The sequence below is a fragment of the Aythya ferina genome (genome assembly GCF_964211825.1).
Source record: "Aythya ferina genome assembly, chromosome: 1".
NCBI lineage: Eukaryota > Metazoa > Chordata > Aves > Anseriformes > Anatidae > Aythya > Aythya ferina.
Window position 1 is genome coordinate 145,231,745 of NC_140296.1, and position 11,471 is coordinate 145,243,215.

Consider the following 11,471-nt stretch of genomic DNA (forward strand, 5'->3'; position numbering starts at 1 on the left):
AACCAAGTCCCAGGCTCTTCCTCCATTTCACATCTCTGTTTTTGGCAAATCCCTTTATTTTTATTCTGCTCTGTCTGCTCTCTGGAGATGGTTACTAGCACACTTCTTTCTTCATGTGATTTCATTTGCCTGGATAGGCTGTAAATGCCTAGGAGCAGGGACATCCATGCTCTCATTCTGCATGTGATTCATGTCTAGCAACAGTCAGAGGCCCTCTCTCTCTGCTGTAACTACATTAGTGCATATTTGTTTGAATATTCTGATTCCCTTTAGCAGCAGCAGCAGAAAGTGCAGCAGCTGTAGCAGTGGAATATTGCTTATGCACAGGAAACAAACAAACAAACAAACAAACAAAACCACACGTATTTAGGAATAAATGGTCTTTCATCTTCACAAGTTCACATCTCCACAATCTTCACAAGAAGAAAAGAAAGGAACAAGTGGATCAAGATCACCTAAGGTAGACAAAATACTGAGATCTCCTAATAACCTGCAAATCTAGGCCAAGAAGAATGGTTGGGGTACCAAAAAGTAACTGTGGTGCTCCCTGAGTAGAATACTGAACCAGGTGCTAGGATTTCTCCTACAGACCACGGTGATCTTAGTAGCCCTCTGTAATTTTTTTCTTCATGTTTCTGTGAAGAGAAGGTTAACATTACTATTCACAATTTACAGATGAGGAAACTAAGGTACAAGAAGGTGGGATGACTGGGCCAAGACTGCAGGTGTATTCCAGTCTGGCACTTTTATCCACTCTAACCTTCATGTATTTAGCTTGTTCTACTGAAGTTTGTATCCAGTTCTGACTGAGCAAGATGGCACTGAAGGAACATGAGGGAGATGCAGCCCCATCAGGCTGTAATTATGCCCAAACTATACCTGTTCTGTCACGCAAACTAAAGAGAGACTTCTGCTGCTCAAGATTAGGCACATACATCCCCAGCTCCCTTCAAATAGCTTGTCAGCATCAAAAACTGCAATGTCCTCAGTACTGCTAATCTTTCCAGAGTAGTAAGGTTTGAAGGGACAGGTCAAATGCTTTATAAAATCAATTGAGTGCATTGAAAAAAGAAAAAAAGGTAAGGCCTGGGGCATACAAATTTTCAGCCTGGTCAGAAACAGACAGGACCAATGCTTTTACAACAGTTGAGAAGGGGCAGAGCACAACGATGCTAAGAGTTACCTGTTATGATTGCAAAAAGAATGGAAGGCAAGGTGTTTTTGTCTTGTCCATGATTTCAGTCTGCAGCAGTGTTATGAATTTAGGAATTCCCAGGCTTGTCCTGACTTTTCTGCAGAGTCATGGTGGGGAGGTTGGAGGTGGAAGGCCTCTTAGTGAAAACCTCTTTCACCAGACTCCAGGTATTGCTGATCCCTCTTATACCGGCTGTTCAGTTTCATCTACCTCTTATCTACTGCAATCTACTCTGGCAGTAGATGTAGATGTATAAGTGTAGATGTATAAGGAGGATCAGAGCTTTTAAAAAGTGTTTTTTTTCTCTCTCTCTTTTTTTTTTTTCCTTTTTTTTCCCCTTTCTGGTATACAACTTAAAAATACAGATACATTTCTGACTTCTAGAGCAAATTAGTTGTTCCAGAACTAAAGATGGGTTTGAATTAGAATATTTAACCTTCATAAACATCATCACATAAAGCACTTAATTTCCCAGAATTACATCTGTTTTTGAAGTCATATATATGTGTATTTATTTGTTTTCTCAGAAGGGGTTCACTGTCTGCACCTTAGGTATGACAGGAAAAATATTCATCAGTGAAGATGGACATGATAAAAAATGAGTGGAGAATGCCATCATTAGAGCTCCACTGTTTAAAGCCAGGCTGGAAGAGCGATATCAGTTTCCAGGCAATGGCAATGTGCAGATGAGGTTGTCTCTTATGTGGAAGGACTTTGGGGATCGGAAGGAGTGTGTGGGGTGCAGGACAGGAAATGAGGTTGTCTACTCTGAAACCTCTTGATCTAAATCACAAATGTTTTTCTGCCTGTAAGAGATTCTGAAGTCATGACAGGAATGAACAGACTACTACCTGCTTACTTCCCCTGAAGATACTGGTGCAAACAACTCTTTTTGATGTGGCTTTGCCTATCAACATATAACCTTGGACTGCGATGTTATATATGGAGATTTCTCCCATAGAGTGATGCCATGATACTGACCTGATAATTATAGTGTCCTGACAGGGAGGTGTCTACTGTATTTTTTTAGGAAAACAAAAGAAGAGGTAATTGCACAATATGCAAAGGCTTCTGTAATTTTATTTAATGTGTGAAGAATCCCCAGGATTTTATTTAATCAGATAATCCATTTGAATGTATAGAGGTATCAGTGCAGAATGGAAAGTGAACTAACAGTAGCTATATGACAGTGAAGGTTGCAACAGGAAAACAAAAAAGAAAAAGAAAACCCCACATCCAGGTAATTACCCATTTGTTCATAATTGCTTTCAATTTCTGCTCAGCTTTTCATCCCAAACAGAGAATGTTCTTGCAAGACAGATGCTAGTTGCTCCAGTTCAAATTGTCCCATCACTTCCAAAACTTAAGCAAATTGCCTGTACTTGAGCACAAGTTGGAAACTGCAATAAAATCTACTGTTAGATTTCTTATTTTTAGATCAAATGAGCAAGATATGTGACCACAAAGGAAACCCCACCTGCATGCTTCACTTCTAAGGCTGAGGATATTTTTTTTTTCTCTCTTAAAAGGCACCACTCCCCTGTGCAAGGCAATTTTAACAGGCTTTCAGAAAGTCAAGCTGCCCTCTGCAAGCCTGTGCAAACTCTCTTCTGAGTAATACTGAAACTTTAGTTTAGAAGTTTAGAAGCAAGCTTTCGTTGGTCCTCATAAAACTCAATTAGTAGAGCTGTGCTTTTCAACACGTTTATTTCTCTCTTTCCTTCAGATGACCCTAACTAACCAAATCACAGAGCTGTTTACTTGTACAGTAGAGAAACTCTTGTCTGGCATTTTCAAAAAGAAAACAACAACAAAAAAACACACCAACAAAGCCATCTGCAGAGAGAGTAATAGGCAAATGTGACTCATAATTTACCAAATCTGCATGTTAGGGAGGAAGCAGCTATCCTGAAGGAAAAAGGGAATTTGGCAGTCATAGTTTGATCTAATCCTCACTAATTCCAGTCTGTACATAAAATATTCCAAATCAAGAGAAAAAGGATATTTAATGTTGCACCCAGCCTATGACTTCATAACACAGAAACAAATCTAATATGTCACTGACCATCAGAAAGAACAGCTTGAACAAGACATAAAACAATTAATGTTATGAGCTCTTTAAAGCTGTACACTTATAAAAAAAATTACTTTCAACCAACGTCTCTGGAAATAAACAGACAAATAAATAAATAAATAAATATATTCTTTGCCACAGCTCAGAAACGTATTCTACAAAGCAGCAAGAAATATAGCCAAATTAAATCCACACCTTAGACTAAAGCGTTTCCCTGCTTGAAGATGTGTTACGTCCACAGCAGAAGAACAAGCAATTGATCACCATGCGTCACAGGACAGGATAGGGCTGCTGCATTAGCATTTAGTTTGATTGTTCCTTCTCCTGCTAGGAAGCAAAGCTGCATTTCACAAATGTCATTTATAATGAAAAACCAAATTTGTATTCATCTGCAGGTTAGGTCTTTAATGTGATTCACTTTCCCAGTCTATAATTCACAATGAAGTGACTAGAGCTCTCCAGCAGCCAGTGTATTAGCTCCCTAGTCATGGTCCTTCCAAACATCAGATATAAAGTGCACAGAGAATCACCCTCTTGCCTTTCTTTATCATTGATGATTCACTGGGGAGAAGGCACGTGCTGTCAGCCACAGAACCATGAAAAGAGCATGCAACCTGTGCTGGGATTCTGCCTGAGGGCCCCTGCCTTTGAAAAGTGTTCCACTTGGTGAAATCTTCACCAGAGAAATAAATGGTGTCATTCACAGAGCTGTCCAAGGGAAGGTTTTGCTAAGACTAAGGCTCTCTTTGCAAAAAATAAATAAATAAATAAGAGTTTGGTACCCAATCAAATGGGATTAGGAAAAAAAAAAAAAAAAAAAAAAAAAAAAAAAGAAAAAAAAATCCCCTGAATGATATCTGAATTAGATCACATGGTTGTAGCTGTTGTCTGAACTACTCCAGGATTTTGTGTTAGAGAGCTGTTCCATCTAGTACTCCAGACTGATTATTTTAGGCAAACAAAATAATGCAAGAAGAAACTGATTACAAGTTGCATTTTAATCCTTATTTTTCCTAAATTTTGAGTGTTGTAAAAATGTTCTTTTGGTGTAAGTTTAGGCAGTCTGATTCAGAATCTCAGTGTCATGCCTGTTTGTTGAGTCCAAACATTTTCTCCTGCTCATACTCAGCTTGCAACCACTTTAATAATAACACTTAAATAATTGTGCAGCTGCATGGAGGCTTCACATGATCCATTTTTGAGCTGTGACCTGGAGACACATATTCTCACCCACTCCTTTGCATTAGCCCTTTTGTCTGGGCCATCAGAGGCCATCAATTCTGCCTGGCACTCTCCCCCAGAATTCAAGAATTTTCATGGGCTCAGCTGCTTTCTTGTCCCTCCTCAGTCAATCACACAATGTCTGACCAGAGAAGGGAGCAGGGCTAGAAAACTCAGGGCAGGGAGAGGAGGAGAATTACTGGAGACCTACTTTAGGGTTTTACCTTAGTAAGTTCTGCCTTCTTCAATTTAAGTGTTATGATATGGGCATGATATGTCCTAAGGCTCTTAGATGTTACTGACTCATGGAATGGAGTAGTCAGGCTACCTAAAATGTGTTGAAACTGGCTTTTAAGTAATTTACGTTTACTATTGTAATTGATGACACTGGCTACACTCAAAAGGAACTTTCTCCACTATTACAAAAAGCAAAGCAAAATAAAGCTGGTTTGTTTTTACATAATTCTGTGACCATTGCTGTTGGCTCCTGTACTGCTTATTTCCAACATTGGCTGGCACAAAATAAGCTACTTCCATTTCTAGGTAAGCTAGAAATACCTGTAAATCAGAGCTTACCAAGGAACACTGTTTTCAGTAGTTCAGATACAGTTCAGATACAGCTTAAAATCAGATTTAACTTTTGGGAACTTCATTTAAATGAAATCTCCAAATCTAACTAAGTTTTCTCATTGTCAGATACTCAGCTGAAAACCTTACCAGTAGTAAAGGATAAACCAAGATCTACCTTACATAATATCTGGGACTGTAAATATTGTTTCCTCTCCAAATCACAATATGGGTTGATTTAAATGTAAGCTATTAATAGACCCCACACATATTTTTTTTCAGACACCTAAAAAAGTTGTAGAAATAAAGTCAAATTTCAAAGCCAGCCTTTGTTTCTCTAAGTTTGGTAGCCTAGGACATGAGATCTCTCTGAATGTTGGGGAGAAAAAAAAGAAAAAAGATTTCCTTTACATACAGGAATACATGTAAAAGTAATTAGAGGAACACCCAGAAAATAACAAACAGGAACAACAATTTTAATATTTTATCCTTTTAATGGCAAGAATTCCTAAAGCTTTGAGGTACTCTAAGGTTTTCTCTCTCTTTTTTTTTTTTTTTTTTTTTTTATTCTTTTTTATTTTAATGTTGGTTATATCAGAAATGTACATTTCATCAGGTTGGACTGCTTATCCTCTTGTTATGTTCCTTTGTTAAACCTGTTAACCAGATAATTTTTTTTCTCCTTGAAATACAGGCAACCAGTTTGTATGAAAACAAAACAAAACAACTAAATATATCGAAAATAACAGGAGGGAAAAAAGAAAAAGAAAAAAAAAAAAAAAAGCTTAGTGTAAACAAGACACATATAGTACCTTCGCGAATTTCTATATATATCTTTAAACGGACACTAAAAATGAAAAGTGAAGTGCACATCTCTTAACAACTGCAACTGAGACCTTTCATGTCAGACATCAGACATTTAATATCACAGCATTAACTATTTATAATGAGGATATATGGAACTTTTCAATAAATGATGAAATAACTTCTCAAGATACCAACACAAGAACTCTAGGGGATAACAAACAAGAAAATAACAGCAGCAACAAACATTCTCTTACACAGATCAACCACTGGCTGGGGGTGTGCTATCTGTCAAAATTACCTGGCCAAAATGTTCTCATCTCACTGAAGATTATGTATATCTCTAGTGCTTCATACCCATTTTTCCTAGTTCTAGTTTCCTCTCTATTTTCCTGTATTTCTATTGATTCTCATGTCTTCTGTCAGCCTCAGAATGAGACAAAATATGTTATAAAAATGACACTGAGAGCTATGTGATTCAGATCACTCACTCAGAATCGTGTGTGGCATGGGACACGTACATTGAGAAGCTGCATTTTATCGCATCCAGAGATTGTGGTTGTCAGAGGCAAGCACAGCCCAGAGGATCATTCTTCTAGGAAGAATATGTTATGGTAATAATGCTGTTAAGTGTGGAAACAACTATTTCGTGTTATCAGTTGACAAGCAAAGGGAGAACTTTAAAATTAACTACACTTAAAAATATTAGAGAAGGAAAGTCTTAATGTGTTTCCAAGTATTCTCAGATCTGTATGTAAGTGTATTTATATATATATATTTTTTAAACTTGTTAAAAGTCTGGTATATGTATCAGAAAAGGAGTGGTATGTGGATTAACTTTTTTATATTGTTTTATTGTTTATCATTATTGACATCATTAATCGCTACATTATTTAAAATTCAAATATTGAAATAAAACATCCAGAAACCTTTCTCAAATACCAGTTTCAGAACTTCATTATCTACTTCTTGATGTCAGATTCTTTATTGAAATTTATATCTGTTTTATCTTATCCACCACAGTCACGGGCATGTTTTACATATCTGAAAGTCTGTCTGTGTCTGTCATGTTTTCTTGAGCCCTGATCACTCTTGCTGCTTTCTTCTATGTGTGAAGGCATGTTCAGAGTTCTTACCAAAATTCAGGACTTTTTGGTCTGTCAGAGTTATCTGAAATAGCAATAGGTGTAAAACAATGTCTTGTTATAGATTTATTTTACCTTTTTGCACTGTATCACAAAATAAGAGAGATATCAGCCTTTAACTGGGGCTTCTGGACTCCACCATAAAGTGTTAACTTGATTTGGTAACAGCAAATCAGGCTGAGAATTTGGGGATGTGAACTTATTTCTGTCCTTGACCATGAGATTTTTATCTCTAAGTGTCTGCTTCCTCTATAAAGCTCCCACTCGCAAAATGGTGTACAAGAACCATGCATTACTAATTCTAGCTTTCAGCTGTTTGCCCATGATATCAAGGTAGTGGTGAACTCAAGTGATTATGCATCATTCAAAGTGTATGTTTAACTTTTAAATGACTGTCTAGTATATTCACAGAATAATGATAAATTATTGATATATAAGACAGCCTGGTGGCTTGTGCTGTGCTGTTTGAACTGTCAGGCTGTTGGCAAAACTTTGATTTTCAATTGCAAAGAACTTGAAAATATTGCAGAGATGCTAGTTCACTGGGTTTGCAATATCAATGATCTGTCCAAACTTAGATGAGATGGCAAAGAAGTCTTGTATTGAAGTTGCCTCAACAGCAGCTGATCATTTGTTTCTTGCTACAAGAGGTAGGGGGAAGGGAATCAATTCATTCATTTAGAAGAGGTATCGATCACTACCCTAAGCATAAGTTTACCCTTGTAAAGAACAGTTTAAAGACTACAATGCTTACTCTGTGGGAAAATAGGCCTTTGGGGAAAAATCAAACTTCTGGCCAGATTTTAATTGCTCTTCTATCCACTTGTTAAGGATACTTGCATCCCCTATTTCCTTTGAAGTTAGAGTTGACGGAGCTGAAGAACTTTAAAGTTGCAAGGTAATTATTGATTGTTAAGGAACCATATTAAGAAAAAAAAGCCCATGCTATTCCTTCTCTATTGCCACTCCCTACACATTATCTGATTGATTTTAAAATACGCCAACCTGTAGATAGAAAATGTTTAAACTTTCCAAAGATTTTTTTAAAACCTCCTTCACAAGAAGTTATTGGAGAAACTCAGCAACCAGCATGGGCTAAAGTCATAACGTAGTGTAAAATGTGACAGAGAAGTAGATATACATGTAAGTAGCTATTTCTCACCGTTGACGGAGGTTAATACTAGAGTGACTGTGGCACCACGATGAGGACTGGACCGAGGACATTCCACTGATGTATTAATGAGCTGGAAGAGGTAAGCAGCAAGGTGACTATATCCCCTGGATTACAGTAGATTATTGTGGCCAGTGAGAATTAGAAGAAACTTTAGAAAGACGTAGTATGTCTGGGGAATGTGCCAGATGCAATGAATCCACAGACAGCTATATACGATTTTTGTCACTGCTATAAATTAAGAGAGAAAATTTGCTTCTGCTCCCTAATGACAGCTGAAATATTGTTTTAGGCTTATCATATTTCTGTTATTGCTGTTAGGCAATATTTTCTGCTGTTTCAGCTCTCCTCAGGACCAGGTGAACATTAGTGCTAATGCAGGAAAAGAGTCTGGGGTTTGGCCTAAGGCAGGGGACAAGATTTGCCTGTTCAGCAGCATTTGTTACTTTAACTGCTCCATCAAACTGCACCACAAATTATCTGTCCAAAGATCAAGCAAAATCTGTTATATGAGGAAGTCAGCCCTCCTGAATCTGGGACAGCCACTTTGTCACTTGGAACATCCATCTCAGTAGAGGAAGGCAATGACCAGCAACATCAGTCTGTCCACTTTGTCTTTCTCTACTCTGGTATCTGTAATTCTCCCACCACTGCTGCAATGATGACAACACACCTGTAAAATCTGTGACAACTCACAGCACTCTCTCTCTTACCAGTTGCATAAGAATCTTTAATGCAAGTCCCTAATCACCCTTTGAGTAGTGATTTTCTTCTTCCTCCACTATAGTTCACGGAAACACATCAGCCAAGGTCTGCAATATTATATACTAACAAAGCATTTAACACTGCTTACAGCAAGCCTGGAGGTGATGGCTGTGAAAAATGAAGTAATTTGCAGCCAACGTACACCAGTACTCCTGCCACTGCTAGCTAGAAGAGAGGGAGTTGCACCAAGGACAGGACCCTGGCAGGAGAACCAAAGCTTTGTCATGCCAGACTGACAAATAGATTTGTACTTCCCAATGTCTATTGGGACTGCTTATTACAAAAGAGAAAAGTTTAGTGTGGGTTTGTTCTGTTGAAATATACATTTATCTTCATTATTTCTCTATTAAGAATTATTGGATTGGTGACGGGTCCTCAAACTTTAATGTGTAAAGAATCTGTGTTAAAACAGAAGAAAGTTTCACAGCGTCCAACCAGCTACAAATAAATAACTGGAGATTGGTCATTCCCAATGAGAAGAGAGTCACAGTATGTGTGTATAGAAAGCCTATGGAAAGCAAAGCTTGGAAAGGGTTATTCACTTACAAACTGCACATTTAAACACACTTGCATTTTAGAGAGGTTGCTGGTTTTGTCTGTTTCAGCAATAAACCTTCCAACTGCTTTCCTGTGCTTCTTGCAACAGCGTATTTCACAATTTCAACACTGTAGAACACAGTGGCCTTTACAGTTCAGGACTAAATAATAACACCGTTTAGAAATTAAACATTGAGCCAAAGAACTTCAAAAGCTGCAATTTTCACTTACTCAGCTTTCATGTATTTATTTAAAGTCACAACTAAGAGAAAACAAAATGCAAAATAAATGAAAAGACATAATTATTCCATTTGAAAATAGATTCTAATGACTGCCCTCAAGTTTAGACTTCTTTCTTTCTCTCCCCCAAATTATAGCATAAAAAATTGTTTTCAACTCTTGTCTCACCATACTGAGCTAATATCCTCTGGAGCATAACCCTTTGGACTGTGTAAATCTGAAGTTTATTATTTAATGTACTGCAATAAACAGGATTGATACTCATTGCTTTCCTCTCCTATGCTGGCTATATTTTGCCATTTCCTTTTTTTTTTTTTTTTCCCCAACTGCTGTTGTGATACATACTTACTTCATGTTCCTTATAAGATAATGCTGAAGCCGTCATATTTCAGTGTAATTTTCTTCAAAATTAATCAGTTTAAAGGTAAAGATTCAAATTCATCAATACAAAATATTCCCCACCCTGCTCCACTGTTTCACTTTTTTTTATTATTATTATCTTTTATTTTTTATTTTCCCCTCATACAAATACCTTTTCTTGTTATGCAGACAGGGTAAATTCAGAGTTCTCCAGCTTGGAAGAGGCATCTTTGTGCAGCTTTACACATGTTAACTGTGCTTAAACTACTTTCAGTCAACTAAATCCAGAGGAAAACTTATGACTGACAAGACCAAAACAATGTTATAAAGGATTAATTTGCTAAATAACTATGATCCAGAAAGCAGAAAGTACTTTCTGGTGGCATAGTTTATTTGGAAAACCAAAAAACAACAACATTCAACATTTTCTTCCTAGTTTGCCATACTCTTATCTATTTTATTTGAATACAAATTCCTTTAATGAATTAATTACATTGGAACAACATTCAAAGCCCAATTTTGGCTTTGCAAAAACTAAACTCAGATGAAAACAAATAAAATATTCAGCTCTACCCCTAATATTTTTTTTTCCTAATATTTCTCGAGAAAGGGAAACCCCGCATCTCACAGTAACAAAATACTGCTTCTCCAGCATCCCTCATCAGTTTTTGAGAAGGCCTGGCCTCCCTGTAGACTCTTGGCCTGGCTAACAACTGAAACAATGCTATATGAAAACTTTTGTCTGAAGACACTCTGGAAATGGCAAGCAGATGACTAATATACAGACCTTTAAGGACTGATATTCCATGTTTTTCTTGTGTAGTCACATAATGTTATGGTAACTTCTTTAAGATGCTGCCACTCTTGGCACAGGTAGAGAGACAAGATCTGTAATGTTGGTGAACAAAATACTAATCTTCCAGCTAGCCCAGACAGGAGCACAGAACTACGTCTTTCTGTTTAGTTGTTCATTTGTTCTGCTTTTTAAGTTTTCTAGCAACACTTCTAGTCATTTGCAAAGGAAGTGGAAGATTCCCTCAGGTATTTCCATGCCTGCTTATTAGCTGCCACTCAAAACCAAATACATTAATTTAACTCCTCATTATAAAGAAAGTGCTTGGAACAAATTGCCCTGAATTTTTCAACTCTCAAGAGGAAATTCTTACATATTAGGTACCAGATGTTATAACAAACCGATCCATGACATGATCCATTTATATAGAATTAAACTGAAAAAATTCATTAGGTCTTGTTGATACACTAATCCTGCCAAAGACATCTTGATGAAGAAGGTATCAATTTTTGATCAGAAAACAGTACCAAAGTCCAGAGATCAGGGAAATTCCTATCCCTTACTTTGTGATCAATGGTTCTTGAGAAAGAAAAACTACT